We start from the raw sequence: 25,047 nt of genomic DNA on the forward strand, positions 1-25,047 counted from the left end.
CCCACTTACCAAGAATACTTTTCTCTCTTCCATTGGACTGCACAAGCCAAAAGGACATAATTACGCACTGATGATATCCACCCACTGGAAAATCTTCTCCAGCTTTTTCCTAAACAGTTCTTCCACTCTGTGTGTCTGTTTTATCTGTTTCAGGTGGTCACTAAGCTGGGCTTGTCAGCCATAAACTGCAGAATTAGAAGAGGGAATAGGGGCGGTTCATTAATAGAACAATATTGGCTGAGGCATTTTTACTGCATGGAGAAATACAGTTTAGATTACCAGGATTACCAGGTGTGGTGCTTCCTCTCAGAGCTTGAGTTCAGGCAGGCAAAGTCACACCAGAGGAAGCATTAATCAGAATAATTCTGCGTGATGCAGAATAATGAGGTGGATGGGCTGATGCACAGGTATTGCTAGGGGAGCTGTGAGCTCTTTCACATGGACCAGGCCTGGCTGTTGGACACAGTTTCCAGAGCAATCACTGGTTTTCTTACTGAGTTCAGACAGGACTATATGGTAGGGTTGCAGCAATTTTAAACATTCGTTTTATGCAGAACTTTGTTCCAGTTCTTCATTTTATGGAAGTCATTGACTCACCGCATCCCTGGGCCCACATTGAGAAGGGGAAGAAGATTTGCATGGCTAAGTTTTGAGGACAGATTAATGTCACATAATGCAGGTAAAAGAGATGCAATTCAGCTGCTAACTGTCATAGAAGGAAAAGGTACTCAGCATGATACTCTGATTCTCACCATGGTGGTTTCTCCAACTCAGGGGTGGCAGAAGTGAGTTGTCATGTAGGAAGTCTCCTTCTGCTGCTGCTGCCACATTTGTCCTGCAGCACTCTTCAGAAGATAAACTACCACAACTTCCCCTCATGTTGCAGCAAGACACTTAATGCACTATGCTAAATTCATGCTAATAAGGCTAAAACCAGGAAGACAGCTTGAGACAGGCAGGGGCACAGAAATCCCTCTCTGCAGGCAGACAAATCTGAGCAACACCAGACCTTTATATTGCCGAAAAATATTTACTCAAGCCAAACTATTTCTTTGTCACTTGTTTCCCCCATCCCAGAAACAGATTTGCTTCACGATACATGGAAATCAATGCTATGTTGGTACGCATCACTCATTGCCCTGCTCCTACTCAGGCTGTCATTTCTGGGCCATAAATATTTCTAGTGAAGAGATAAAGCTCTGGGTTTCTTCCTTTTTCAGCCACTGAGGTCACTAAGAGCTACTCTATTTACAATCAATATTTCATCCTCCATCCGTTTTATTTACTGACCTTGAAACTATTTCACATTCATTCATCAGGAAGGTGTGTCCTTTGCCACTTTGGCATTTACTTACTGTTAATAGGGTAAATGCATGATAAGTATTTTTAAAGAACCCATCCCCTTTCATACATTCCTGGATAACAATTTTATTACAGGGCTCCCTCTTTCATCCTTGTTATCTGTTTTCCACGGACAGAGGCCCTTCATCAAACCAGATAATTTTATTTGCTGAGAGATGCTTTTGTGCAAAACCTGATGTCTAATTTATGAGATAAGCTGGACTGACAACAAAATGACCTTCTCCTTCTATCTGGTTATTAAATTGTTTGTGATCTAATAAAATGCTGGTAATACACTCCGTTTCAGCAGGGCTTTAATTTCCTACCTGACATTTAGATTAAAAAGAGTATGGATTCAGGGAACAAATTTGTCACGGTCTAAAACAGACTTGAGCTCAAAAGCTGAGCTCTGCTACCCCCTGAACACCTCAGAACAAGAGCGGTGTGCAGCCACTGCATTTGACTGAGAAGGCAACAACTGCTGGCATAGAGTCAGCAATGCAGGATTTCCCTCCTCCTTCACCATAGTGTTACATTTGGTTAGCTGCTGGATGTCTAAGCACAGTAAAGATGAATGTGGACACATACCATACAGAGATCTGCCCTGGTCCTTGCTGTGATCTTGACCACAGCTATTTGTGAGACTCCATAAAAGGAAATCATATTCTTTCTGTCACCTCCACCAAAACCAGATATTGCTGAATGATTCTGAAGTAAGGGTTTGTTTTCCAGTCAGAGGACAGTGATGCATGAGTCCTCACTTTTCTGTCTCTCTCTGGGCATCCTCAGAGGCAGCATCAACACGTTACCCAACCGCTTTGTTTCTGTCAATACAGCCACACAGGCAAGTGTTCAAGCCTGTTCTTAAAGCCAGACTCCACTGCATTCCCTGCTCACTGCTCTCCCAACAAACATGGGCTTAGCAAGAGAATTAACTTACTATCTCAGAGCAATACACATTTTCATGAAGGAGGGAAATAGGACTTGTTCATATGAAGGTGCTTTTCTGTATACTAACAAGTCTTGCAACATTTCTGTAAGAGCAAAAAACCTCAGTTCACTACTTTTACCAGCGTACTGAATAAGCATCTCTCTAGAAAATCTGTATTCTTCTACAGAAATAAAGTTACAGACTGAGCATAAATGATTTTCAAAATTATGGGAATATAACTTGTAGCAAGCAGAATTCTGCACCAGGAAACTGTACCCTGGACTTGTAATGTACGCTGAATCAAAGGATGTAGGGGCATTCTGACAGTCTTCGCTTCCTAATTAATATTGAAAATGCAGCCTTTTAGTAAATGATGAGGAAATCTGAGTGGGAAAAACTAAGAGGGAAGAAACCTCACTACCACAGAAATACCATAATGCATCTCAGTAACTGTGGAAACCTGCCTCAATGAAACCTTAGGTTTCTTTGATTTCTTCAGTCTTCACTCAGCCACTTATTTTATGTCACTGAATATAGCACAGTGCTTTCTAGTAGAAGAGAAAGGGGAAAAAAGATTAGGAGCATGTAACGAAGTTGCTGTATATGACAAAAGGAAAACCAAATGGCAGCTGGGTGCTATGTTAGAAAGTTTAAAGTCCTAATTACTGTATGTACAATGCATAACTCAGCTGAGAGCTCCTTGAGGTTTACTTCTCACTCTAAGATTCTTCCACTGGGAGATCAGGGAAGGAGAAGGAAAAACCTTTCCAAGGTACACCTTAGTGCTGATTTTATAAAGCTTTGATCGGTGACCTTCTCCCTTTTCAGGTCTGTTTTGTGCGATTGCTGTATCTGTGAATTGTGGTTTTGAGTTACATCAATAATGTTTTCCATTCTTTCCAGAATATCTATTTTGTCCAAGCTTATTTATTTATCTGATAGTTTCACAACATTTTCTTGCCCTGCCCCACTTTGTGTGTGTGAATTTGCTTCTTTCAAAGTAAATAGAAAAACCCTAGACCATTAAAAGGTTCTGTATGTAGCAGAGAGTAGCAGGATTGTTCGTCCTCTTGAAAAGAGACAAAACCATTCAGACCTAATTTACAAGTGTAAAGCCAGAATTACAACACTGATGAAAATAGAGAGGAACCATGTGTGATAGAAATATTGGTAGCTGAATGATGAAAGGTAAAAAGGGTCTCAGAAAGGCCTTCTGTCTGGTAAGCATGAGGGGCAGGAATCCTTTGAGTTACTCATTTCTTTCACAGCCACTCAGATGCACCCTGCATCTGTGACTTTGTATTGCAGAAGAACCTTTATGAAGCGAACACTGCATATTCTCTCTTTTGGTAAATAACTAAAAGGAGAGTTTATAGATACCAACCATAAGCATTAGACTTAGAGAGTTATATCTACATTTGCAGCCCTTGTCTTGGAGTCATCTCTGGTCCCATAACTGTTCTCGGGTCCCAAACTCAGTGATGCAGTTGTGTCCAAAGATCTAAGGAATATTTGCCTTATTCAAAACTCTTCCCCGGTGGGACCAGATCTGGCCAGTGCCAACCTTTGGGTTCTTCTAGGAAATTCTTGGAGAACATCATCATCAGCTAGAGTCCACAGCTGTGGATTCACCATGGAGCATACTGTGAACTGGGTGTTACCCGTTGTTCTGCTTGGCTATCTAGTTTGTCACTATAATCCAGTTGTGCTATTTGGTCATGGTATGAACCTTTGTGGGGGATGGCCAGAAGCAATATTCCTGATTCCTATGGAACTCATATGAGAGCTCACCTGGAGTATTGAGACCTCACCTGGAGCATTGTGTGCAGTTCTGGTGTCCTCAACATAAAAAGGACGTGGAACTGTTGGAACAAGTCCAGAGAAGGGCCACAAGGATGATCAGGGACTGGAGCACCTCCTGTATGAAGACAGGCTGAGGAAGTTGGGGCTGTTCAGCCTGGGGAAGAGAAGCTGCGTGGAGACCACATAGCAGCCTTCCAGTATCTGAAGGGGGCCTATAGGGATGCTGAGGAGGGACTGTTCCTTAGGGACTGTAGTGACAGAACAAGGGGTAACGGGTTAAAACTTAAACAGGGGAAGTTTAGGTTGGATATAAGAAGGAAATTCTTTCCTGTTAGGGTGGTGAGGCACTGGAATGGGTTGCCCAGGGAGGTTGTGAATGCTCCATCCCTGGCAGTGCTCAAGACCAGGTTGGACGAGGCCTTGGGTGACATGGTTTAGCGTGAGGTGTCCCTGCCCACGGTAGGGGGGCTGGAACTGGATGATCTGAAGGTCCTTTCCAACCCTAACGATTCTATGATTCTAACTTCCAAAATTGTTTAAATAGTTATGGACGAAAAAACTCTCAGAAACTACAAACTCACAATGAAAAGGAAGTATTCAGTTATCGTCATCTGTTTCCAGTATGTATTTCTTTAACTCCCTAACATCTGAAATTTTAAGGGCAACTGAGGAATTTAAAGTAACCGTGCAACTCAGGTAACAGTTTACCAAGTTTTGAATCAAATTCCAGAAGTCGGGTTTTTTTCCACTGTCTGCAAAACCTGTGGCATCTGCTACAAGCAACCTGATAGATGTTATGGGAGGAAACACGGAGATTTCCATTGCACTTTGCACAGGTGGGAACTGAAGTTCGTTATTGTGAGGGTGGTGAGGCACTGGCACAGGTTGCCTGGAGAAGTGATAAATGCTCCATCCCTGGCAGTGTTCAAAAACTTCATCTGTCAGATGCAAAAATAGAAGGTTTGTATCCTGACTTGTGTCAAAACCAAACTTTATGCCACCACTCATGATATCAGCTCTACAGAAAAATTAAGTTGTCATGGTCTGGGAGCATTCTAACTCTGGCAGATGAATGGAGGGGTAATACCTGCAGCTAGGAAAACAGGGAGGCAAAAGGGCTGATGAAAGAAGTGTTGATTAATTCCTTGAAGGTTGCCTTATGCCTTTAGTTTGCTCTTTTGGAAGTGCTCTTAATCTCAATGAAACTCGAGTTTCATTGAGTATAAATGATACTGCAGGTGGAGAACTCGGGAGCCATGCAGGTGCTGGTGTGCTGGCTCTGCATTTTTTATCCGGAAAAGGGACTAATGCATGCATTTCTGGTGAAGACAACACTTACATCTATCCTTGGTACCATCTTAAGGCATATCAAGGATAAGAAGGTTATGAGGGGCAGTCAACATGGCTTCACCAGGGGGAAATCATGTTTGACCAATCTCTTAGCCTTTTATGAGGAAATAACACGGTGGATGGATGATGGCAGAGCGGTGGATGTGGTCTACCTTGACCTCAGCAAAGCATTTGACACAGTCTCCCACAGCATCCTCACGGCTAAAATGAGGAAGTGTGGACTGGATGATCAGGTAGTGAGGTGGACTGCGAACTGGCTGAAGGAGAGAAGCCAGAGAGTTGTAGTCTATGGGGCTGAGTCTAGTTGGAGGCCTGTAACTAGTGGAGTGCCTCAAGGGTCAGTACTGGGACCGGTATTATTTAATATATTCATCAATGATTTAGGTGAGGGAATTGAGTGTACTATCAGCAAGTTTGCTGATGACACTAAGCTGGGAGGAGTGGCTGACACGCCAGAAGGCTGTGCTGCCATCCAGCGAGACCTGGACAGGCTGGAGAGTTGGGCAGGGAGTAACTTGATGAAATATAACAAGGGAAAGTGTAGAGTCCTGCATCTGGGCAGGAACAACCCCAGGTTCCAGTATAGGTTGGGGAACGACCTGTTAGAGAGCAGTGTAGGGGAGAGGGACCTGGGGGTCCTAGTGGACGACAGGATGACCATGAGCCAACACTGTGCCCTTGTGGCTAAGAAGGCCAATGGCATCCTGGGGTGTATTAGAAGGGCGGTGGTTAGTAGGTCGAGAGAGGTCCTCCTTCCCCTCTACTCTGCCCTGGTGAGACCGCATCTGGAATATTGTGTCCAGCTCTGGGCCCCTCAGTTCAAGAAGGACAGGGAGCTGCTGGAGAGAGTCCAGCGCAGGGCAACGAAGATGATTAAGGGAGTGGAGCATCTCCCTTATGAGGAAAGACTGAGGGAGCTGGGTCTCTATAGTTTGGAGGAGACTGAGGGGTGACCTTATCAGTGTCTATAAATATATAAAGGGGGAGTGTCACGAGGAAGGAGCCAGGCTCTACTCGGTGGCAAACAATGATAGGACAAGGGGTAATGGGTACAAACTGGAACACAAGAGGTTCCACTTAAACTTGAGAAGAAACTTCTTCTCAGTGAGGGTGACGGAACACTGGAACAGGCTGCCCAGGGAGGTTGTGGAGTCTCCTTCCCTGGAGACATTCAAAACCCGCCTGGACGCATTCCTGTGTAACATTATCTAGGTGTTCCTGCTCCGGCAGGGGGATTGGACTAGATGATCTTTCGAGGTCCCTTCCAATCTCTAACATACTGTGATACTGTGATACTGTGATCTGCTTTGTTACTACTTCTTACTGCCTGCAGCTCTGCTACCTGTGTCAGGGAATGTGTGGAGCAGAGGAAGATAAGACTTTAAAGACTGCTAATTCACACAAGATTTCTTAGGAAGCTTGCACTCTCATACAGCACAATAAGCTCCACTCAGATCTTCAGAGTGCTAGAAAGGTTCAAGGACTCATGATGATGATGAACAAAGGATTGCAAGTGTAAGCATGACTTCATGCCTTTTTACTGCTGCTTCACCTAAGTATGAAGTGACACTATTATGCCATTTATTCAGGTCTTGTCAGCATTGGGTCAGTTGAGGGAGTTACCACAAGAGTGATGGAAATATGAAGAATGCATGTAAGGCTCCTATAGTGGCAACATATTGTCTCACCTGCTTTGATAATGTAATAAAAATCAGGGATCAAGGAAACTTAGTAGATGGTACAGTAGGGGTCTGTTGCTTTATTGCCTGTAGGTTATTGTATGAATTCTTTCTTCAAGGTATCAAGCAATGGGCAGGTTCTTACCCTTTCCATGGCCAATTATTTCATTTAAGAATAACAAGCATCCTCACTGTTAGGGCATTTATTGTATGATTCATCTCACTTAAGTTTAGACGCCTGTAATGTAAAATCTACTGCTGAGCTTGTCACCCTTGACTACTTCTATAATAAATGGAGAGAAATAGGTGTTTTAAGGGCTTTATTCATCTGCCCTATGACCTATGTTAGACCTTAGGAAGTCATGACTCTCATCATTAGCTCTAGGGATTATATTAATTATCGCTCCACTGACTGTCAGGCGAGTTTAGGTTAATGGGGATGTCAATGTTTAATGGCTTGAAGAATATTCTTTTCTAACTAAAGATGTCCTTTATTCCTCTCATCAGATTATTATGACCCCAAATAAATATAATACACCAAAGAACACCAAATTTTGAGGACCAAATGGAAAGAAGGGGTCACCTTCTTCCCTAAGACAAAAGCCACATCCTAGGAGCATCTGGCCATTTTCCACCTTACAAATCTCCACTTATTGCAAATGCAAGTCCAAAAGCAATGTCCTCAGTCTCCCCTGCTTGCTTCCTTAGGCATTTTGTTATTTATGTTGGTTTTGGTCTTTTAAAATAAGTGTCTCAAATTAATTTCTTACAGTGCATTGAGGAGGCTGCCTTATGGCTTGTGGTGTTCAGGGGTGCACATGGTGCATTTTCATCATCCATGGTATGAACTGCATTGAACTCAATAAGTATAATTGTCCCTTCTGAAACTGAGGTGTGAATAAATACCCATTATAGCTCTTAACTGTGTAGATTTTACCCCAGGCACCTGCCAACCAAAATTCTCCATACGTTTTCCCACTTTTCCTACAGAATTTTCTAGTTTACTTACCCTCAGCTAAGGGCTCACTGGAAAAATTCTCTCCAGCCTTCCTCAAGCCAAGATATACTGCCCTACCAAACCAAGTGCAGATACCTTGAAAGTCATTCTAGTCAGTGGCCCTTTTGAAGTCAAAACCAGCACTATTTCCATAGGAAATTTATTCTGATGTCAGAGTGCACAGGGAATTTATTCTTTTGTCAGTTTTACTCCTTCCAGCTTTATTAAAGCGTAAGTGGTTTTCACAGGGTTATGGCATGTTTGGCAGTTTGGTGTGTGATAAAATATCATTTCTTTACACTCTAGTTCCTTAAACAATTCGAATTTATTTGTGTGTGCATGTGTGTGTGTATTTTTCCATATATACACAGAAGATACATGAATATACATATATACATACACAGAACCTTTTCTTTCCTGATGTAAACAGCTCATCCCCAAACACTGATTTCTTCTCTGTTGGTTTTTTATGATTTTGTCTATATACTTTTGCTTTAATTTAAAATTAATGGATTGTTGCTTAAAATACCTGGAATTTATGGCCCTGAAGAGAGAATGCTGCTGTAAATCCACAGCAAAGGTACACTGTCAGAGGTTACAGCCCAGTCTAACTTGGAAGGAACAACTGCAGAATGGGTGAAGATGCTCAGATTTAAGATCTCTTACCATTCAGACCACTAAAACTACTGACAAGGTGATTCATCACTGAGGCTCTTAAGTATTGCTAATTGATGGCAATGATTATGATTTAACTTCCAGTGACTGAGGAACTAGGGTTTCATTTTCCTGAGCCTCATTTCTTTTATGCACTGATTATATTCTTCTTATGAAGAGTATTTTATGCACTAAGGTAGTCTTCATATGTTTTGCAGTCATGGAGATGAAAGGTCGGCCTCTTTACCCATACATCGTACAGCCTAACAGTATAATGGCTCAGTGGTCATGGACTTCCTACACTTCCCATCATCAGATGCTGAAGACCTCTGTCAGAAACTGTGGTTGCTTTGTCCCTGGCACGGATGAGACCCTCACATGATGCAAAATGAAAGATATTAGGAAATACAAGTGTTTCATGGACCAGTGGTCTACCTAGGCAGCAAACCTTCTCCAACAAAAGACAGGAATGACTGTTTTGATAAAGCATATAGTAAACAGGCAACACAGTATTCCTTCCTCCCACCTTCTGGCAGGTGACTCCTGAATGCACAAGTCACATGGAGATTTCAATGTTTAGCAGCCAGCCACAGTTTTACATGTTCTGAGTCTGTTCAGTCCCTTACAAGGGGTTGTTTGTACTTTATTCTGTGGGAAAGAGATTCATATGTCACTTGAGTGCTGCCTGGGAAATTACTTCTCTTTTCTTGGTCTGATTGTTTTACTGGTCAACCCTTTATTCTTGCACTGAGCAAGGCAGTGAATAATTATTTCCTGATCCTACTCTTTCTGTCATTCATAAGTTTATAAACTACTATTATATCTCCTGTTAATCACACATTTTCCAGTCGTATCTTTTAAGTAGGAAAAAAAGCAAGACTGTAAACTCATTCATACTTTTACATAGCAAGCTAAGGAACTTCACTTGGGACAGATTTTCTGGGACAGAACTATCTCCAGACATCCTGAGTAGATCTGATGTTGTTTGGCAGCATTCACACTATATGCAATGACACTTGTGATGGTGTTACCTGGTGTCCTGAAAAAGGAGGAGCAAAGCTCTGTTGAGCATGCTGCATATGCATCCTTCCAGACGAATTGATCCCATCATCCAGTTAATTCATCCCATCACACAGTTACATCTCCACTTTATTTCCCATCAGCCTCACATCAAGCTGATAAGAGGTAAGAAGATTCATCAAACCTTACAAAGTGAGGGATGTGATCATATTTTTCATGCTACTAAGGGTGCTAGTGTAAAACATTCCAAAATGTGCATTGCTGCATCAAAAGTCTTCAGGCTTAAAATGTGTCCAGTACTTCTAGGAGCCAACAGGCAGGAACAGAAAACAGCACCACTGTTATGAATGAGTGGTTTATGGTCACTCACAAAATCACCATCAAAGGTATTAGCAAGAATGTTTCTAAAATGAATACGTAAGAGTGTGACAACATTTGATGGCAAGGTTCACTCTATTAGATGAAATATACAAAGGAAAATCAAGTTAGAATCAATTTAGAATTATTTACATAAAGAACAAAGATCCAAAAGGGTAAGGGAGATCTTCCCATTAAGTCACGAGGTTGAGAGTGGATCTCTTTGCTTTCTAAACTCCTAACAGAGATTAGGTGCAGCTAAATTCAATTTTTGTCTCAAACCTGGACAATGGTTTATGTCTAAAGAGATTGACTACATCGGTTTCATTATTATTAATTTAGCATGTTATCAGTCACTTACCTGCCTTTAGTAATGAATTGTTTGTTCATTTTAAGAGGTGGGGTTTTTCAATAGTGAAAATCATCTCATGGACGTTGAATTAAAATTTGAAATCTAGCTGTGCTTTTCAGTTATACAAATTGCTAACGTCTTAATATTGCCATTTATACATTCAAAGCTACGCACTCACAGATTTAAAAGGATGATATATGTAAAGTGCAATTGATCAGAGTGAATAGCATGTTTACTTCTAGTGATCAGTCTGCTGCAGGACAGCAGCCTATTAGCTCCAAGGGCAAAGTAGCTTCCTTTTGCACAGCAGTGGTTTGGTATCTGGGTTCAAATCCTGATGAAGATGCAAATCTGAGATCAGACGTGCCTGAAAGCAATTGTTGCTGCCTGAAAAAAAATTGGGAGTCAGTCAGGATATTTCTTGAGAACAGTTTCACAAATTTAAAACAGTAGGAAATGAGTTTTCTCCCTTGTGAAACGAATGACTTCCCGTGACTTCTCCCTCCTGGCTGAAATGTCAATCCAAACCCCTGAGGTGAGAGAACACATTCCAGAGATTTATAAAGAGCAGACAAAAAATATCATATACAAGATATCCTAGTATATTAAAAACCTAGGAGGAAACATTTGCAATATCCTGTCAAGAATATCAAAAGGTAAGATCAGTATATGTAATCCAAGCTGCAAAGCCACATGCAGTAAGCTGGCATAGTATCTTCTTGTCGATAATAATCCTTTATATCCCAGCGGCTAGTTTGCCACTTTGAACTCTTAATTCATATTATCATGACTTCAACCTATGACTTTATATCCCAGTGGCTAGTTTGCCACTTTGAACTCTTAATTCATATTATCATGACTTCAAAACCACCCAAAATAATAAAAGGAACATGGAACAATGCCAGGCACAGAGGGTTTGTTTATTCCCTTGCTTTTTACCATGGCAAGTTTTGGTTCAGGTTTGGAAACAATTTAAAAGAGGGACTAAATTCTGTCTGCATTAAACAATCTCAGAGAGAGCATTGTGCTTCTATATTCCTATAGATCTGTGGTCCAGAGAGTGACCCAATCCCTCCGTAGCGCACACCTTATTAGTTATTTGCAACCCACAATAGGGATTGCAATATGGAACTGCTTATGGATAAGTAAGAGAATAAGATTGACTTTCTCACTGAAGCTCTAACTTAGCCAGCAACCGTACCACATACTCAAAGGAGTTGTTTTATTCATAAATTTTAAAAGATACTATGATTGAGTGTATAATCGTGACATTGGCCAGGAAAGGATCAGAGAGCTGCCAGGGGCTTTGCTTTCCTTGTCACCACTGTACCTCCATCAATGCATTTCCTTACCACAGTGGAGACCTGTTTCACCCATCGGCAGGCTGTAAATCCACACCCTGCCCTCTGTCTGTCCCATGCTCCCTTTCCTGCAGTCTGGGTCAGGTGGATGGGAATGGCTTCAATACATTAAGCCAGCAAATCCCCCAAGTTGTGTTTCTTTTCTTGGCACCGTGTGTGCTCCTGAGGCTCGTCAGCACCTTTGAGGATAGAAAGAAAAAGGTTTCAGGGTTCATCTTGTCATAATCTGACCTTGAGCCAGCTTTTAGTCCCCATGTAGAGAAATGGAAATCTATTGCATGTAAAAGCATTGGTGAATTAAATTAAGCCTGTTGCTTTGGTTGCTACCAGTGCAGACGTTGTTGAGGCATTATGTTGCTGTGCTGGCTGTTGAAAGATTTTCTGAGGGTGGCTCTCAGCCTTCAGAGAGTAACAGCTAAGTAAAATCCTCAGGGCTTTTCTGTCAAACAGGGAATGGTGCAATAGCCTCTTGTGAATACTGGAAGAAAGAGGTCTAATGGTCCTGACCATTCACCAAGATTTACAAAGACTGTATCTGCCATCACGCACCCAGATCCTAGCAGGATCTACAAAATCGTTCTCCTAGCCCAACCCGGGCTGCTTTCTGAAATGTGACGGGTCCCAGTCTCATGTTATAGCCTCCATCTCAAGAATCCAAAGTTCTTGTTCACTAGCCTGCCAATTGGCAAAAGACCCACTTGATGAAACACTCTACAGATGTGAGGAAAATTTAGCCAACAGATTGTCACAGTGATATCTCCTCATCAGAGAAACAAAGACACAGAAAAGTGATACAAAACATCCAAATTATTTGATGATGATGAAAGGAAGAAGACTGGATTCATGTTGTCCAACTTTGAATATGGGAAAATGATGTCATCCTCCTTTCCCTGGGCCAGGGAGTGTTGTCATTAGTGTTTTCATTTCTTCTATTGTTCTCCCAAGAAGCTGCAAATTGTCTGTTTCCATCAGTAACTGCAATTAACCACAGCAGAGCTGTTACACTCATGATAACAAAGGATGGAACTGTACAAAGACGGTCAGCTTTCTTGAGAGGCTATGGAATGGTACTGAAGGTTAGGAAAATTTCCTCTGGAGCTATCAGCTGGGGAGCCAAGGTAATGGGGATTTTCTCTAGAGACAATCAAATCAAAAGCATTAAAAAAACCAAAGAAAACCATTTCTCTGGGACTTCCTCCTTATTCTTCAAATTGTGAGCTGAAAGAAGAACATGCGGAGCTGTAGGTGTGTAAATGGATGAAGAAGTGATGTACCTGGGTCCAAATTTTGTGTGTAATCTATTAGAATCTACTGAAGACAGAAAAATGTAAATCCACAAATGACATCCCAGCTCTTTTTTTCCCAGGAATATAAGGTTCTAGCTTTCTATGAAGAAACTGCGTTCCAAAAACACAATTATGCTCTTTGGGGACTGGTTTTGGGAAAGAGCATTTCCATAGCTGTTTCTGAATATAGCACCACAACAGTGACACAGTGGCTAAGGAAAGAAAAAGTCTAATCTCAAATCTATACTAAACTGGGTAGGAGGATGAAAATACATCTGAGGGAAGTAGTCACAGTGGTTGGTCTAGCCTTGGCTACTTCTGTAGTCAATGAATGGAAATGATTGCTTACAAGGCTGGTTCCAGGTAGAAAGCCAGTTTCTGTGTTCTGACCATCTGCAGAAATGTGTGTTTCCCCACAAATTCTAAAGAACTAAAATGAATAGCATAACTCCCTATTCAAAGCAAGATCAGCTATGAGGTCAAACCCAGCTGCTCACAACTTGATCCAGTCCAGTCTTGAATCCCTCTGGCAACGTAGGGACTGCACAGCTTCTCAGCTCAATTGTTCATGGCACTTGGATCCTGAATCACTTCCAAGCTGTTAAAAATCCTGTCCAGTGGGAGCTGCTTATGCATCACTTTACTTATTGTATTGGAATCCTCAGGGTTAGAAAACATGTCTCAAGAGATGTATTCATCACCCATTTGGGTTCAATAAATCAGCTAGAACAAAAGCACCCCTTCAGAGGGCAAAAAGGAGTATTCCAAACACTTCTCAGTTAATCTATCTCTCTCAAATGATCTCTCTCTCAAATTAGCATGCCCCCAAAATAATGGCATTTTAAAAATTAGCTCCTAAAATTTGTAAAACTTTTGGAGACAGAGTACTGAACATAAGAGAAGAGCCCAAGCTGGTATTTTTAGGTTTATATTTAGAGCAGGGTTGAGTAAGGTTCAAGGATAAACTTGCTGCCAGTCACTGAACAGGAAAACAAAACCAACATATTGGCTGTCTTCTTTCTAAATTATCACTGTGTTATGTGAACAAAATAAAGTATAAATCTGGAGTTAATGCAATCACATTATTACAGACTGCCTCAAAATATGATCCCAGCCATGTGCTTTTACTTGCTTGGTGCACTTGAGATTTTTATTATTTTCTGTGCCTCAGTGAATGACTAAAGGCAAAAGTCTGATATTTAAGAAACCTCAAATGTAGCTTGGAAGATTTTTGCCAACATTGGAGTGAGCATCTTGCGCATAACGGTTGGAGAAATAGTGAAGGTCAACCAGAGACAGAGATGGCGTGGAGACCATCAGGAGACATGTTGCACCACCTGACACAATGAGTTAATAAAACATCTCAGTTAAAAGACCTAAGCTCTAATCTCCCTAAAGATAATGAGGAAAACTGAATCTTTGGCTACAGAAGGAGCCAATGTAGGGTCCTTCATAACCCCCATTAGAGGAGTCAGAAAATCAGAGCAATGAGCCATAAAGATGTTGTAGGCAGAGGGTCTAAGGAAAGCTGAGAGGGCAAAGTATCATTAGATCAAACAGAAGACTGTAATTTAATGTGGTCATAAAACTGAATCTCCATATCATAAGGAACTCCAAGACCTTGCCATCTGTCCTGGCTGAGCATCAGAATGTGCAGGCAAAGTACTGACAATATGGACAAAATCATGAGGGCAGGAGGAGAGTGACTAGGAAATATGGAAATTATAAGTAATATGTATGAAATATACACAAAATCTCTGCATTATCAGGAGAAAATGGCAGATAATTTTCCTTTCCTCTGGACACGAAAGTAAGTGAACTCTTTTGATATTTTCATAATACACTAATTGCTCTCATTAAGCTATATAAATACAGCATTACAGTTGTATCAAGCATAATACAGAAATCATAAGTAATAGCTCAGATTCATTCCCCAATTTAGCAAAATGAAAAGAAACAGAAATTCTCTGTATGATCACTTTTATACCGAAATTTCAATTTCCCACAAGAAGTTCAGAAAATGCATTTTCTAAGCACCAGAATTTTTTTGTCCACTGAGATCTGTTTGAAATGGGTAAGATGTTGCAAGATACAGACACATAAGAAAGACTGATTATCAAAGGACAAAAATGAAATAAATATGAGATTTTTTTTTTTTTTCCTAGAAAATTAATCTGAACCTAAATAATGGTTTTATTGGCTTGGATAATTGCAAGGAAGAAATCAAGAACAGAGATTGCTGGTGTTAATGTCCTTGCTGGAAATTAAAAGGCAAATGCCAAGGATGGGCTGAGTTGTGGGACAGTGTGGTCCTGAGACAGGCCCATAATAGTGGAGATGATTTTCTGAGTCCCCAGTATCAACTAGTAAAATGATTAAATAAGGGAAGGTCCTGTAACTGGGTATGGGGATGCCCAGCAAAATAGGAACCGAGGATGAATCCTGTGAACCCACTTGGAGACCCATGACAACCAGCGAGGGACAGATGACAAACCTATCAAATGTGAACCAGGAAATTATTAAAATAGTTGTGGGAAGACAGAGTTACAAGAGCTGAAAGGGGTCAGGATTTCAAGGAAAACATGAAAGAACCTGTGCAGCCCATGAATCAAACAGTCTTTGCACATAATTTAGCCTTCATTTTTTGTATATTTCTCTTTGTTGTTGTTGTTGTAAAGCAAATGATCTTCTAGGAAGTCATTACATTGATTCCCTGTCACATTAACCCATGCTGAAATCTAAGACCCTGCCAAGTGAAACAATGAAATGAAAGATTTTATTTTCCTCTTTCAGTTTTTGATGTAAACTATTCCAGCTCAGGTGTCTGCTAACCATAAAATTTCTCTCTAGCTGTTAACATTATTAATTCTCCCTCATTTATCTGGTTCAGTGTTCTCTGCCAAGCTTGTTCACACAGTTCATGTCATAGAATAGTTTGTGTTGGAAAAGACCTTAAACCTCATCCAATTCCAATCCCCTGGAACACCTTCCACTAGAGCAGGTTGTTCCAAGCCCCTGTGTCCAACCTGGCATTGAACACTGCCAGGGATGGGGCAACCACAGCTTCTCTGGGCACTCTGTGCCAGGGCCTCACCACCCTCATAGTCAAGTATTTCTTCCTTATATCTAATCTAAAGCTATCCTTTTTCCTTTTACAGCCATTACCCAAGCTGTTGGTATTGTCTAGAGTATGGAACAAAGACAAGAACAAACCATGATGGCACAAACAAAGGTTTGATGCCTAAGCAGTATCGATCACGTACACTGAAGTGAGAGAAGATGTTCAGACTTTTGCTCTGTAGTAAGCAGTCATTGCAACTGGGAATCCAACATGGGCTTATCCTAACTTGTGTTAGTGCATATCTACATCTGCCATCTGAAGATCAAATCCCTCCATTAGAGAAGCAATTGTAAATACAGAGCTAGAAAAGATCTTTTTTCCTGGATTAAGATGATTATGTCAGTTGTTATTTTTATCTTTTGATGCACATCAGTAATGTCTTCTCTAGAAGGATTTCTTTTGTGAGTCCACTTCTGCTGGATATCACTTCTCAAGGAACCCCAATGCATCTGGACCTATGTCCATGCGTTCAAAGAGCCTGCCCTCTTTCCTATAACTATGTCTCTCCCCCTTTCTCTCTGGTGATTGCACATTACCTGAGGCTGTACCGGTTGAATTCTCTAGCAGGAGTTTTCTGACAGTTCTTTGATACCAAGGGAACAGGCAATTTAGCAGTACAGCTGTTTAAAAACGCTGCGTTGGGAGATTTTCAGCTTTTACAGCTCATTGCAGGATTTGTTTGTTTTTGTTTTGTAATTACCTCTCATTTTGAAATGTGTGCTGCTCATTATCATACATCACACGTGACGATATAATTTATCATGTTGCAAAGTTGAAATTGAGAGAAAAAAAAAGGTGTACATTTGCAAAACTTTCTTTTTCCCTTTTGGATGGTTATACATTCATTGTAAACGTTTATTCCAGTCTGAAATGATGATTTGCTTCAAAAGAGGTCACCATTCATCATACAAAGGATATTCTGAATTTCTCCCAACTCTAATAAGTATACTGAGAAATCAGTGATGGCTCTTTAGTTTAAAGGAAAGCTGGATGTTTTAATCAAGGGATGGTACTCCTTTTCGAAACATCTTCCTGAGCTGCAGCGAGGTGCTGTCCTGAGAGGACACTTGTTAAGTTACATTCATATTCTGTTGCCACTGAATATCCTGTAATTGTGTGAAGACCAGTGACTTTCTGTAGAGAAGCTGCAAAAAGTGAGAATTGGAATCACAGAATTACAGAATAGTTAGGGTTGGAAAGGACCTTAAGATCCAATCCCTTGCCATGGGCAGGGACACCTCACCCTGGACCATGTCACCAAGGCTCTGTCCAGCCTGGCCTTGAACACTGCCAGGGATGGGGCATTTACCACTTCTTTGGGCAACCCGTTCCAGTGCCTCACCACCCTCACAGTAAAGAACAGTATCCACCACTAATGTTTTACCTTTGAAAGAGTGTAAACCAGTCTTTACTGATTTTCCTGCTTGGCTCTCCTCCTTCCAGGTCAGTGTCCTGTGTCTATCCTACTGTAGCATCCACCTTCCTTTACTTTTCATCACCACCCATTCCTCCCTTTGCTTATTAGTGGTTTTGCCTGGATGTAAGCATAGCAAATGGACAAAGGTTTCCCTGGGGAGACCACAGGCATTGAAGAATAAGCTCTAACAGCTTTTTCTGCCATAGCTTGGCACCACTTTGCTTTGCTACCCTGCACTAATAGGAGAGCTTACAGAAAAGAACGTGGGTTTGCAGCACAACCCTTCTGTACAAAGTTTGTCCTCCAAGCTGCAGCCCTCATGAGCAGACAGCAAAGTGAAAATGCCAGATTTCACAGTGACACGAGCATCCATCCTACTGACTGCCCCCAAGGTACAGATTTGATCACAGGCTGATGATTGACAGAGGTGACTTCTTCAACCACTGTGTCAAGATCAGCCATGCTCCTTTGTCACTACTCTCTAGCTGCAAGCAGGGAACATTTTGGCAGGCCACTGCCCTGACTGCTTACATTCTGCCTTTCACACACACAAACACGCATGTACATGCACAACCAAATGCACTGGAGGAATCACTAAGCAGCTTAGGAGCAACAGCTCCTAAACTGTGTCTTTGTTTTGAAATCGCAACAGTCAGCACCCCGGAAATTATACATTGATCAAAATCATTGCACAATTAAGGCATGATAACGAGCATCCAATACTGCTGCTAATGTAATTACAGTGTAGTATCACTTAAAGCTACGCTGCCAGGTGATTAGGCAGGGTGCTGGAACTTAAGGATATCTCTCATTCCTGTGTTCATTCAACATTTTGCAAACTGCAGGTAAGTAAACCTGGGGAGCAACAGGAGAAAACTGGAAATAGAAATGTCACTAGCAGTCCCATCCATTGCCCATAAAAATGGCTTTCCAAGGGATAGGTAGCAAGATGCAGGCATGTCATCAGTTCACATCCAGCCCTAGCTGGGAAGAACTTGACAGGCACTGCTGGATGACATGTGGGTGATGACTGTATGTTGTTGATCAGGACAGTTCCTCATACATCCAAGACTATGTATTTTGTGACACCAAATAAGTTATTGTGTCACTAATCTCATCCAGAGCATTAATAATTTCCTCACATACATGTGGGCTTGAATCCAAGTTCAGTTAGTGACAGTTAAATGCTACTCTATGTCAGAGAGAATCAGGTGTTGACATGCTCCAGCCTGGCCTTAGGATGAATTAGTTTTATGCACAAATAACTTGTTTAAGGCAGATTCTCTGATTTATTATTTGGGTTAGGCATATAATTCTCAAAGGGGACAAGAATTATGACAACAAAGAAGAAAAACAGATTCTTTATGGGAAATCTTCAGTCATCATACGTTCATTAACACCCACCTAATGCAATCAAAATTTTATCATTTCAAAATGTAAGACTAAAATGGCAAGAGCAATACTGTATGAGGGAATTATTAGTGGTCTACTGGCTTTCTGCGCCCTAGATTGTTTTAAAACAAGAAGGGATGGAGAAAGGGATGGAGTTTGGAATTTGGTTCCAGACAAATTAATTCAAAGGTGCTGGAACAAAATGAAGAGGAAACTGAAGATAGCAGTGAGAATTCACCATGCTCATGGAGCATAGGAAACAGGTTTATTCTTTGCACCGGCTGTAACCCCTTGGCTGCGGATAAGGTTTGTAGGATAGTGACAATCAGCTTCTCTTACAAGTGTAAGTACTGCATCAGGGAATATTTAGAGTTCAAGGGGCAGTCTTAGGCTTGTGTGCACAGCATAAGGAAGGCAGATTGGTTCTACTAGTGCAAAAATTAGGTCCATATGCAGGAAAAAGTGCATTCTCAAAGCTGTCTGCACTTCCTTTGTAAATGCAAAGTGTATCTTCATTCCATATGTAGCATGCCAAATAGAGAGGATCCAAGCAAAAACTGTGCCTGTCTTGCACTTTGGGTTTGCAAATGCTAAAGAAAGTGTTGGACCTTCTTTCAAAGCGTGCATCTAACTGCCTTGGGCAACATCATTTCATGGAGCAATAACGATCCAATGGAGGGTGACTCAAGATCCAAGGACCATTTAAGATGTTGACTTATTTCTTTAAAATTATACTTCCATCTCCTCAAAGGGGAATCTCAGAGGTAAGACGTGTAAATAACAAGATTTATGAAGGGACTGCTTTACTAAATTGAATGCTTCTAAAAACCTAGTTCTGAAACTTTAAAGTTTTCCACTATCCTTTAGCTATATAAAGTGTTGGATAACTAAAGAAATATATCTATGCAAGGCAGTTTCAATATTAACCGATGGGGACCTTGTACGTGTTTTGATTGCACAAACATAGGGGTTTAGTGCCATTTTTGATGCATTAGGGTAACCCTCTTGTATCCAGTTCTTAGTTCAGAGACATCCTGTGTACATCTGCCAGTTTCCCATGGAAGGTCTTAGGGTGTCTTAGATGGCACCATACATCTACGCTTATTAATACTGTCAATGCATTTAGGGTGAAAATCACCTAGCTAAATACAGGAGCTTGTTTCAGGGTTAAGTGGATTACCCTTAAAATCTACTAAAACTGTTAACTATTTCCCCATTAACTATAAAGGCAACTTATGATGCGCCTATAGCCGCCTAGCCTAAATGCTGTTAACACATTTAGTTAAATGAATTATACCATAAGTAATAGGCTTTTCTGTAGAAAAAAAAAATACTTTCCTTTTTCTGTTTTGGTTTGGCAATTGTCTTGGTTTAGGCAAATACAAAGTTCTGTCTGGGATTCTTGCAGATATCTCCTTGGTTCTAGTAGCTGCAGAGCACACAAGAAGTAAATTACTTCCTTGGAAGAAGAGTACAGATCTTTTTTTGACAACTCTTTTCTCACCTCATTATTTCTCCATCACAATGGCTAAAGCTGTCAGGTTTCTGACAGAAAGCTGCAAGAGAAACATGTTGCAAGCAGCTGGTCTTCACAGGGCTGTTGATTTCCCCCCTCCCTACCTCGCTCCCAAATGTAGAATCCACAAATAAAGCAAAACAAAGCAGGAAAAGACACTTTCTTCCATCTGTGCAGGTTTGCCAAAGAAACGGGGGTTTTCACAGAGAAGTTCACAAACGTGAGACTAGACAATGAGCTAATAAATCACTGGATGCTGCAGTGTGAGAGTGAGCTTCCTGAGCCTGGATCTAAGGAAGGAGTCATGTCATGGATGGGTTACGGTCCTTCTCTTCCTTGGCTTCTGGGCTTGAGCATTTGCTGGCTTTGCTTTGAGATCCATTGTGGAAAGCAATGTATAGGAGCTAGGAATTATGGCTGACGCTGGATGTAGAACAAAAGTAAAAGGTTCTGTGATAAAAAGGAGAGGAATGATTACAGATAGGGAAACTCAAACAGTAAACAGCACCCTGGTCCAGCTTCTCCCAGGCCCATCACAGGAGCCATCACCCCATTTAAAGCCCCATCCCCTTACAAATACACAGAGGAAAAAACAAGGGGGCAGCCCCAGTGCCCTAGTCACCCCAGGAGAGCACTGGTCCCATGGGCTGGGGGGACAGACACCTGATGGTCGATGGGAGAGGCTTTCCTGGATACCTTATAGACCCAGGGGGGTCACTGTTTGGGTTATGGAACACATCGTGGGATGAGAGGGAAGAGCATTGTTGGGTTGCACAAGGCTTGTTATAGTGAGTTTAGGCAAAGAACACTGTAAGTGAGGGAAAGATGGTTTGGGGATGAGTAATTATGTAAGAGGAGAAAAAGGGCAGGTCTCATCAGGCCCTATTCTGCACCTGATCAGCTCAGCTTGGTCTGTCCTCTTGTTATTCTCCTTTTCTAACTACTTTCCTTGGTGAAGGACTCTGTTCTGTGTGCAGTGAGTGTGTATGAGGCTTTCAGTGCAGCAGTTGGAGAAGGAATCCATGCATCCACCATGCCAGCAACTGGAATGAACACAAACACATGCGGGAAGGTGTGAACACCAGCAAATCATTTGCCACAGGGGCTTGGGATTTACTGGGATGCCCATTTGTGTGTGTGTCTGCAAGGGACACAGCTGGAGAGACCAGGATTCTTGGGCAGCTGCTGCACAGACAGTGTTTGAGTGTAGCTATAAGAAGGATCCATGTTGTAGATGTGTATGTATATATTTCCCACTAACAGACCTTCATCCTCAACAGCCATAGAGGAACAGGGCAAGGGATTTGCCTGGTTTCCAACCACATCTTTGCCACCCCCTTGCACCAGAGGATCCACAATTATGTGTGTCACATCGCCCTTACCTTGCACCCTCATTGATCATGAAGGCAGGTTAAGCGGGAAAGGAGACAACTGGTCTTACTGCCATGAACCCTCAGCCAAAATGTCACATACAACCTGTCCAGAGTGTAAAATATCCCCTAGCAGCAGTGGCTTTCATGTGTTTTCTACAAAAGCTCTTTTTGCCTCCTTCCCTATGAATCTTGTAGCTCCCCTCTGAAAGGTTTAGAGTTGGATTCATTAAGAGTTTGGCATTTCTATCAAGAAGTAGTTATTTCTAGTGAATCAACAGCTTTTAGACTAAACTTTTCTCTATTTGAAGAGGGAAAAAACAAAGATTTGGTATTGATGTAGGAAAATGATGGAGCTAGACATCTGCCTCTGCCATATACATTCGGGCACCTCTCACATTGCTCACTCTTAAGATAAAATACCATTTCTTGCTAAGCCTTCGTAGTCCCCAGCCCTTTTCTTCACAGCCAAATAATAAATTCGCCCCTGAAATATTTCCATAGGGATTGCAACTTCTACAAAAATAATCACCAAGGTTGTTGACAGTGATTTATAAGCATTTAGGATACCAATAAATCTTGGAGTTAAAGGGAGCCCACAGCAAGGAGAACCTCTGTGCCCCAGCAAGCAAATCATTTAGGGAAACAGTTTGCATTACGAACATATTAAGCTATCAGGACATCACTCTTTGTTGATCTTGGTATGCCTCTGATGTCACTATCGAGTTAGACATGACAAATAGTATTTTATGTCCATGAATGATAATCAAAACATTGCATAGCAGCTATCCTTATTGATTTGATTAAGGGTTTTGATCTAGGAAATTGCCAATTAATGCTATCTAAATTAGTCTCTCTGGGTTTGGACAGAGCAGCAGGAAAATAATTCTCTGGTAAATGCAGCGATTGGCCACAAAACTGATTTGTTTAATCAGGCTAAATCTGAAGAGAAAATATTCAATTTGGAGGTCTCCTGCAGGTCAGTCCTCGGTTCCTCATTAGTCATTAATGATGGTACTTCAGGCCCACTGTCTGAAATTGCACATGCATTTCACAGAGGTTTGACTTAAAATAGAAAGGCAGGGGAAAAGGCTTCCATAAACAACTGAGATTCTGTGACAACTGGATCTGCTTCAAACAACAAGGACAGACAGAGTTTTTGCCAAGAGACTTGCTAACCTGGCAGGAGGGCTTTGAACAAGGTTTACTGGGGTATAGAAAACTACACCTAGAGTAAGGAAAAGAGCATGTATGAGAAGAAATAAAGCACAGGGCAGCAGAGGTTGATCTCTGATGTCCCCTTGAAGTGCATTTCAAGTACCTATGGCTGAATGCACCCAGCATGAGAAACAAACAGGAAGAATGAGAAACCTATGTGCTGGTGCAGAGCTATGACATGGAAGAAGCTCTTAACTGTGAGCATGATGAGGCACTGACACAGGTTGCTCAGAGAAGTGGTAAACGCTCTGTCCCTGGCAGTGTTCAAGGCAGGTTGGATGGGGCTTTGAGTAACCTGGTCTAGTGGGAGGTGTCTCTGCTCATGGCAGGGGGTTGGAACTGGATGATTTTAAGGTCCCTTCCAACGCAAACCATTCTATGAGTCCATGGATTACAGCAACTTGGAGGAAACTTGCATTGTTGGAGCACTGGGATGGACAGACCAGTTTGCAAGGAGAGGCAGGGAGAACAGCAGTAGGGTTTTCTTCTCTTCTGCAGGGTTTTGGCAGGGAACAAGCTGCAGATGGGTCAGCAGTGTACCCCTGCAGCAATGAAAACTAACTGCATACTGAGTGGACTGCAATAGCACAGCCAGAAGGTTGCATCTGCAATACTATTCTGCTAGATAGAAAATACTGAAAAGTTACAGAAGGTCCAACAGAGGCTCATTAAAACAGTGAGAAGATGGGAGATTATGAGTTATCTGGATAAACTAAAAGTCAGTGACTTGATTAGCAAAAAAAAGCAAGGCTAAAGGAAGACTACTTCCAGACTTCCAAAACATATAGAAGGAAAATATATGCACTACAGTGTAGATGGATACAGGCTCCTTTCAGAGGTGCATCATGAAAGGACAAGAGGCATTGTTCACAGATGTCGGCGTATTTTGGACATCAGAAAAGAATCACAAGAATGGTTAAGTACAAATACAGGGGCTGAAGAAGCTGTGATATCTCAAATACTTTCAAATTTCACAGTACCAGACTATGAGGAAGGAAGTTTAACTTAGAAATCAGACCTGTTTTCAGCAGAAGGTTGGACTACATAAGTCCAGATGTCCTTTCCAACCTAAATGATTCCATGATTCCCCACTGACCTGCAGTATAAACATTGCTGAGAATTCAAAGCAGAGGCACCACTTGCCTGAAAGCTCTCACAGTGTATTTTTTCTGCTTGGAATCCTATGAGTTGCAGCAGTGAGAACAAAATTTCTGGGCATGAAATTTTACTACAGATCCCATTCTTACCTCTACATGCCACCTGAAGTTACCCAAGGGACAAGCATTAGCTTGTATGATTGTGGAGTCTCCTTGTTTTCCATGGTCATAATGAAGGTATTGAAAGAGAGAGCAAAACAAGACTGTAGAAGTTATTATTGGAAGAAATCAAATTACACATACATTTCTATGTTGTATGTCCTATATGCAGTTCCATGCCTTTAAGGGCTTATAATCTAATAGTAGTACAGCACTGTGTGGTAAGATGAATCATTAGCCAGATGTTCCACCTAAGGATAAAATAGGTTGTTTAATGCTTTTCTCTTTTCAGCTACATCCTGGAAGTCACTCTAAAAGGTGTAATTCACTGCAGAGCTTCTGCCAGTAGGACTCTACATGAACCCAGTATCATAAAGGATTTTCTCTGCTGCATCATTGAACCAATTAACTTAGAGCATCAGCATGGCTCAGTGCCCCACACAATCTCTTCCCTTAACCTCAGTGAGACACTAGTGAAGACCTGAGGGTTTGATCTCTCGATTCTGACGTTTAATGCTACTATTATCAGCTTGAAAGATGGAATATCAAATCCAAGGCTTTTAACACCTGGCTTTAATTTCTACAAAATTCTGTGCATCCCCTTGGTTGTGCTGAGAATACACTGA

Source organism: Pezoporus wallicus, unplaced genomic scaffold, assembly GCF_028554395.1.
Source record: "Pezoporus wallicus isolate ANWC-B61680 ecotype Strahan unplaced genomic scaffold, APGP_CSIRO_Pwel_v1 contig_7545, whole genome shotgun sequence".
In the NCBI taxonomy this organism is placed as follows: domain Eukaryota; kingdom Metazoa; phylum Chordata; class Aves; order Psittaciformes; family Psittacidae; genus Pezoporus; species Pezoporus wallicus.